Source organism: Eupeodes corollae, chromosome 1 (assembly GCF_945859685.1).
Source record: "Eupeodes corollae chromosome 1, idEupCoro1.1, whole genome shotgun sequence".
In the NCBI taxonomy this organism is placed as follows: domain Eukaryota; kingdom Metazoa; phylum Arthropoda; class Insecta; order Diptera; family Syrphidae; genus Eupeodes; species Eupeodes corollae.
In genome coordinates, this window is record NC_079147.1 from 126,200,450 (window position 1) to 126,207,795 (window position 7,346).

Sequence of the window (7,346 nt, forward strand, 5' to 3'; positions counted from 1 at the left end):
AACGAAATATTCTTTCAGTTTCTGCACGTCGGTTTGACCCTCTTGGTCTACTATGCCCCATCGTTACCAAAGCAAAAATCTTATTGCAAGAGCTTTGGATTGCAAAACTTGATTGGGATGAGTCGATTCCATTGCGCCTTGATACTTGTTGTCAAAACTTCAAAGCAAACCTCTCTCAGCTCTCCGCGATAAAAATACCAAGGTTTGTCGAAACCCATTCAAAGTCAAAAATTTAGATTCATGGGTTCGCCGATGCATCGATGAAAGCTTATGGATGTTGCATTTATATCCGAAGTCAAAGCACGGCAAGTATCAAGTCGACGCTATTAACTGCAAAGTCCAAAGTGGCCCCTTTAAAAACTAAATCGCTTCCGCTATTAGAACTTTGCGCAGCGCATACTCTTTCTAAATTATGGTTAAGAGTATCGGCAATGTTGGATCTTGACTTTGACCAAATTGTTTTTTGAATCGATTCTGAAATAACGTTGCATTGGATAAAAACCCATCCAACTTCACTTACAACTTTTGTAGCAAACAGAGTTTCGAAAATCCAAGAGTGGACAAATAATGTATCATGGAAACATGTCCCAACAAATCAAAATATAGCAGACATTGTGTGTAGAGGATGTAACGTCGACGAGCTCAATAGTTCAATATGGTTTAATGGACCGCCATTCTTACTAGAAAACCCAAAATTATGGCCAGTCAATTCGCATTTCGAGTTGTCTCCAGAGAATGAAGCTTTAGAAAAGCGAAAAACAAATGTTGCTCTTGTAGCAGTTGAAAATTGCCGTACGAAAATCATGGACCTTATTGAAGAAGAAACGTCGTATATAGAATTAGTGACAACATTTGTACGTGTAATGCGTTTTTTTGCAATTTTAAAAGATAAGACAAAGGTATTTGAAGAATCACCCACGGCAGAAGAGTTGCATTTAGCATTCCTGAAAATCGATGAAATTGTTCAAAACAACGAATTTTCCGAGGAGATTGAAAAACTAAAAAGAAAAATAGCATTGTCAAATCATATTTAAAAACTCAATCCATTCTTACATGAGTTCAATGATAGCAATTGTTCATATTCGCTTATTCGAGTAGGTGGGCGTCTTTGTATTTGTATTTGTATTTATTACATATTATTTAGTCTTGCACAGTAAGATACAATATCTTTTAAGGTAGTACAAGCTTCAGTTTTACAATTGGTTTACCTGAAATGAATGAATACTAAATTTTAAACAAGATGACTTGAAAAAGAAAATTTATATAAACAAAACTACTTTATACCATTAAATTAATAAAAAAGATATGATCCATGGGCTTTATTATAATACCTTATAAAACACCTTTAAAGTAAAAAAAAAAACAAAAAACAAAAATTAAAATCATCACAATGCCTCAAAGTACTGTCTAAGTCTTATTCTAAACCGTGTAGTGCAGCCTATCATCCTTATAGTTTGAGGTAGGGAATTCCACAACCGAACTGCGTGAACGAAAAATTGACGGTTTGAAACAAGATAGGAGTAGCGTATTGGTATCAGATCGCTGCTTCGATTAGAGCGTGGAAAAAGGATTCTGTTGTAAACGTACGGGGGTTGTCGTGTTTGCATGATATTGTGGAGCATTATTAAGGTCCTAAACGAGAAAAGATTATCAAGAGAAAAACCATATATTGATTTTGCATATGAGGTTATATGAACATATTTCCGTAGCCCAAAAATATATCTTGTCACACTATTATAGATAACATTAAGTTTCCTTTTGTGCTTGGAATCGCAATTACTAAATAGTTCACACCCAAATAATAAAAGCGAAATAAGCAGTGACCTAGCAAGTATCATTCTTGTTTTTATTGGAGTGATTCTTTGGGTGGTGCATAACATACGTAAGCCTCCGTAAACTCTACCTATGATAAGTTGTATATGATTTGTCCAAGTGAGTGTCGTATTGAATACTACTCCAAGATTCTTGGCTGAGTCAACAAACTGAATAGGGTTATCATTGAGTAATATTGGAGAAAAGCAAGATGTGTCTGTAGGGTCTTTTGAAATGACTAAGCATTTTGACTTAGTAGGATTTAAACAAAGTCCGTTTGATCGCGACCAGAGCAATATCTTATTAAGATCTTCGTTTATCTCCCAAATGCCATTTTCAACCAACCCCAGTGGACAACTGTACCTAAGCTGTACATCATCGGCATACATATGTATGGATGAGTTAAAGCTTAGAGACGGGAGCTCACTAACATACATGGTAAAAAGTAATGGACCCAAAATAGAACCTTGGGGAACACCTCGTGTTAGCGGAAGAAAATTTGAAGTTTGGTTGTTAGCAACTACTGCTTGGTGTCTAGAACTAAGATATGAGAAAATGAGTCTCACTGATGATGACGTAAATTGAAACTCATCCCTTAATTTGATGCATAAATTACGGTGGTTAACAGTGTCAAAGGCTTGGGAAAAATCCAAAAGAGTGAGAAAAGACACAAAATTCTTATCTATACTTTCTCTAATTTCCTCGACCACATTTATAAGGGCAGTAGTGCAACTGTGTCTGGGACGGAAACCGGATTGATTGGGACATAGCATGTTGTTACGTTTTAGATTTTGCCGCATTTGCGTGTTCACAATTTTTTCAAAAACTTTCGATAAATATGGCAATATGGCTATTGGCCGATACTCATTTCGGGTTTTTGGAACAGGAACAATTTTAACACGTTTTCAGACAATAGGAAAAACCCCAGTCATGATAATAGTGTTGAAAAGATGTGTTATGTATCTCAATGTCATCGGTAGAGTTGCCTTCACAAACAATGGATGGATTTCGTCAAATGCTATTGAGTTTGATTTAATAGATAAACAGGTTTTTAGAACGACTTCATCATCAATTGCAGAGAAGCTAAAGCCCCTTGTTGAGCAGATGTCGGTTTCTAAATGTTCAGAAAAGTCTGCGCTATCATTAAACTCAAATTATGATAGGGATGTGAAATTGGTATTCAACTCATCACAATCAATGATAGTAGAAACATTGTTAATGTGCTTACCAACACCAATTTCTTTTAAATTTTTCCAAAGTCTATGACCGGCTAATGAAGGGTTGAGTCGAGGAGCATAGAAACGTCTCTTAGCTTCCCTAATCTCAATAACAACTTTATTTCTTAAGTCAGTGTAGACCTTATGAAGTTCGTCGAGTCTAAAACGTTTCCAAACTTTGTAAGCTAGATTGCGCTTATTTATTAAAACTTTAATTTTGTTGTTGAACCAAGAAAGGTCATTGCATTTAAAGGTTTTTGTTTTGTAGGGAACATGAATATTGAAAAGAGAGCTAAGGTTTCCTTCAATAAAAGAAACTTGGTTGTCGACAGACTCCATAAAGAAAACTCGAGACCATTCAACCGATCTTAAGTCATTTTCTAGTTGGTTATAATTAATGCTTTTAAAGTCTCTAAAGCAATAACTGCTGCTTGAAACAAGAGATTTGCACTGGTAAGTTAAGTACAATAAGTCATGGTGTGAAAAACAGGATGCAGAAAGTTGGTTAAAGTGAAAACTTTGCTCAATTCGCTAACAAAAAATACATCAAGAAGGCTACTTGTGTCCTTAGTAAAGTGAGTAGGAGTGGATGTGTTTACTGGATGTAAGTTTAGAGCTTTCATGTCATCAGAAAAAGTAGATTCTAAAAGAAGGTTGCTGTTAAAATCTCCACTTAAAATAATATAAGGTGAAATATGGGCCAATTCATCCAATTTGGTCAGTAATGGTGTTGTATCAATGTGTTTATTTGGTCAATATGCTGAACCCAGTAAAATCTTATTATCTTTGCATGTTATTTCAATAAATATAAAATCAATGTAACTACCAGAAACGGATTCACATACAAATTTTGGCTTTAGCCCACTACGTGCATAAATGGCCACTCCACCTCCAATACGCCCCACTCTATCCCGTCTAAATAATTTAAATCCTTTTACATCCCACAATGAGTCATTTAATTCAGGGTAAAACCATGTTTCCGTCACACATACGATATCTACCTTAGAAGCTGCAAATAGATACCTGAATTCATCAATTTTTGGAACTAAGCTCTGAGCATTTAAGGAGCAGACCTGTAGACCTGTACACTGACCACACAAAATATCGATCATTAAACGGGAGTCTTTTGCACGCACCAATTGAATACGATGCCAAGTTTCCTTTACTATTGACAAAAAATTCGCAATTTATAAAAGTGTACTTAACACATTTGCATAGAAAAAATTGACATGCTGGAGCTCAAGAAATGGTGGCATCGCTTCGCCAAAAAATTTGGATAATAAACGCCAAAGAAGCATGTCAAAAAGTTATACGAAATTGCGAAGAGTGCTTTAGGTATAAACCAAAGTTGCTTCAACAAATCATGGGAAATCTGAAAGCAGATCGGCTGCGAGCACAAAGACCCTTTTTAATATGTGGCGTAAATTTTGGTGTCCCTGTATATACCTCTTTAAAAACTTGTGGTCGGCCACCGTCCAAAACGTACATATGTAGTTGTTTTGTTTGTTTCACCTCCAAAGCTGTACATTTTGAATTAGCTACTAATCTTTCTTCCGAATGTTTTATTCTTGCTCTCAAAAGGTTTATTGGTCGCCTAGGAATTCCGAAGAGGATTCACTGCGACAACGGGACGAACTTCGTGGGAGCCCAGAGGATCCTGAAAGAGGTTGGAGAAGAGTTCGAGCGAGGGAAGCAAGCCATTCACCTGTACGCAGCAGAAGAAGAGTTCAGTTTCGCCTTCATACCCCAAAGGGCCCCCCACTTCGAGAAGCACTAACGCCAGCGCACTTGTTAGTAGGCAGTCCATTGCGGTCACTTCCCCCAGAGAAAGTCCCGCAACAGCAGATGGCTTGCTTAAGAAGATGGCAGCTTCTATGCTGGCTCAAGCAGCAGTTCTGGCAGAAGTGGTCAAAAGCGTATCTGCTTGGCCTTCAGGTTCGGTCCCAGTGGATCAACGAGCAACCCAATCTCATCGTGGGAAAGCTCGTTCTCATTCACGAAGACCACACTCCTCCAAAACAATGGGCAATGGGCAGAGTCGTGGCGGTCGTCGAAGGGCAGGACGGAAAGCTCAGGGTCGCCGATATCCAGACACGCAACGGAATACTCAGACGTCCAATCGTTAAACTGGCCCTAATCCCAGAAGAAGAATTTTGAAGACCTGCAGGCTTTCAACGCGGCCGGTGTTTCGACAATGCATTAAAATGAATTATAAAATGAACTTAATTAAAATTTAAATTAAAATACCCTATTTTGAATTATTATTAAATGGTATAAAATTCAAATAGCCTGCCCTATCGGCCTTATTAATAATAAAATTTAAATTGAAAAGAAAAAGAAGAAAAAGAAACTGAAACAATACCGAAATAAAACGTTCATTCCACCAAGTAACCGCAACTCAACCACGTCTTTCATTTTTTAATCGAATATTTGCTAAAGTTAAATTTCTTTCGAAACTTTAAAAAGTAAATTTTAAGCTCAAATAGAGCTAGTTTGTAAAAAACATTACAAATTTTCAGTAAACTTAACCTCAGACTCGGGTTTTCTAATTACTTTAGAGATAAATTTACTGTAATGGAAATGAGCATCATATGTAAAGCACGCACGGAGATGTTAGAGCTTAATCACAGACCACACAGAACTGGTAACAAGCCAAACTGCACTTTGTGCAACCTTAATCAAGTTAGAAACATTTTCCACTTTGTTGCATTGTGCCCAATCTTGCAGGAAATTCGTCGTCTTTATTTTAACAAGAGTTTTCTGTCACTTGAAGAATGTCTAGGTGTTCTGAATGGAGATAACGGTTGGCATCTACTCATTAAGTTTTTTTTAGATGCAGTTGCATATAGAAACATGTACATTAATATATACTAGAATAATAATTCTATTACAATTTTGTTTTAGCTAAACTAAAAGCCTAAATCGCATTTAAGAAATTGATAATCATTAAATTCCTTGAGATATCTTTCTTTTTGTTGTTCTTTTTTTTTCGTTTTCGCCAAACTAAAAGCCCACACCGCATTTGAAATAGCAAATTCTTTATGTTCTATGTATCCTTTCTTTTGTTTTAGCCAAACTGAAAGCCTTTAGAACATTTGAATCAATTGTTTAACAAATATTGCCATACTTAAATGATTGCTGTTTTCATAAACTTAATAATTTTGTTTTAGCTAAACTAAAAGCCCGAATCAGATTTTGTTTATATTTGTTTTATAAATTTATTTATCTATTACTTACACCATTTTTTTGGTTTGGGACTAGCTATCTGCACCTGATAAAATGGATCCGCATTGTTCCTCAATATCGACAGCGTTCTTCCCTCTGACAAAAGTTCCAATAATATTCGAAACAATCCTTTCCCTGCGAACGCCGATTAATCTCTTCCAACAAGAAATCATAGTAATTCGAAGGAAGGAAATCCGCTTTGAGTTCCTTGACGAGTTTCTGCCAATCCATTTAATCTTCCCTAACCGACCTAAAGCACGAAAGTGCCCCACCAGCCAAAAGCTCCGAAGCGCTTTTAAAAACGTGGTTTAAAGGAACATCGTTAGACAGACGAAGTTCCTCTACTCTTTTGATTAATGAGTTTACTGAATCTCCCCCTGAGACACCAGTAAACTTCACCCCCCACTTGAATACATGTTCGGTGCATTTCTGATGAATGACTAATTCTTCAACGGAACGACCATATCCATACTACGATCTGACGGAACTCTAACGGAAATTTTCCCTACTGAAGGGCTACTGATTAATTTAAATTTAATTTACATCCAACAACGAGTGTTACCGAACGCATGTAATTTTTTAATGAAATTTATCAAAGGCTTCAACTTTTGTCTGAATACATGTGAATTCAAAAGGACACAAGCGTCTACAGGTTTTCCTCAAAACCCATCTCTGCGTATCAACTCCTACTCTCACCTTTCCGTGGTGAACATCCAAGGCCTAGTACCTTAACTGGAGATTGGGTTCCAACCCCTGTGGAAAATTGTTGGGGCAGCAACCGAGGGAGGGAGGTAGAGGTGTTTCAACTCATGCACCCCTCCTTATCCAGACCGCAGCTGAGGAATTCCCGAGATGGTATCAACGGTTGTGTCTAGAGTTCCAGTAAGGTTAAACTACTTAGTGAACACTTTATAGGGCTGCTCCGATTTATTTGGAGCCAAGGCCTACAAAGAGTGGTTTTATCCGCTTCCCCGTCCTTGGAGTTATTATGGACCTGTCCCTCCAGGTTGGGGGTTGCGCTGTCGGCGTGACTTCCTGGCCACGTAAAAACATCATAGTTGCAAAGCACCACCAAGCCGGACCACTACCTCG